This window comes from Belonocnema kinseyi, chromosome 9, assembly GCF_010883055.1.
Source record: "Belonocnema kinseyi isolate 2016_QV_RU_SX_M_011 chromosome 9, B_treatae_v1, whole genome shotgun sequence".
NCBI classification, from domain to species: Eukaryota; Metazoa; Arthropoda; class Insecta; order Hymenoptera; family Cynipidae; genus Belonocnema; species Belonocnema kinseyi.
The window spans coordinates 7,586,233-7,586,782 of NC_046665.1; positions in this window are offsets into that span (position 1 = coordinate 7,586,233).

Genomic DNA, 550 nt, shown 5'->3' on the forward strand with positions numbered 1-550 from the left:
GAACTGTCAGCGAGGAACAAAGTATATGCAACGAACATGCTTGCCGTCCCGGTACTACTCTATTCATTTGGAGTAGTCCCATCGACGAAGCACGAGCTCAGATCTCCTGATATCGGGACAAGAAAGGTTATGCACATGAACAAAAGCATGCATCTTATGTCTTCCGTTCCGCAACTGTACATCTCACGCCGTCATGGGGGTTGCGGAATATTGAGTCTTGAATATCTTAACAAGAGAATTATTCTGGGTACAGCACATAGAGTTGCAAATGGAGGAGACCATCTTCTTAAAATGGTCAGGAATCACGAAGAAGTGGGCAAAGGAGCATTTCTGTACAAAGCAGCGGAGGAGGCTGCTGAAACACTCGGACTTGACTTCACTATTAGGGGTGAGCAAAATGCATCAAATCTTATCTATCTCGCGTACTTACTCCTGAAAACCCGGATTGAGAAAGCACAAGAGAAAAACTTTCGTGAACAGCTCCTCGATAAGAGGATGCACGGTATCTTCCACATAAATGTGAAGGATCAGTCAATGTCTTGTGAGCTAA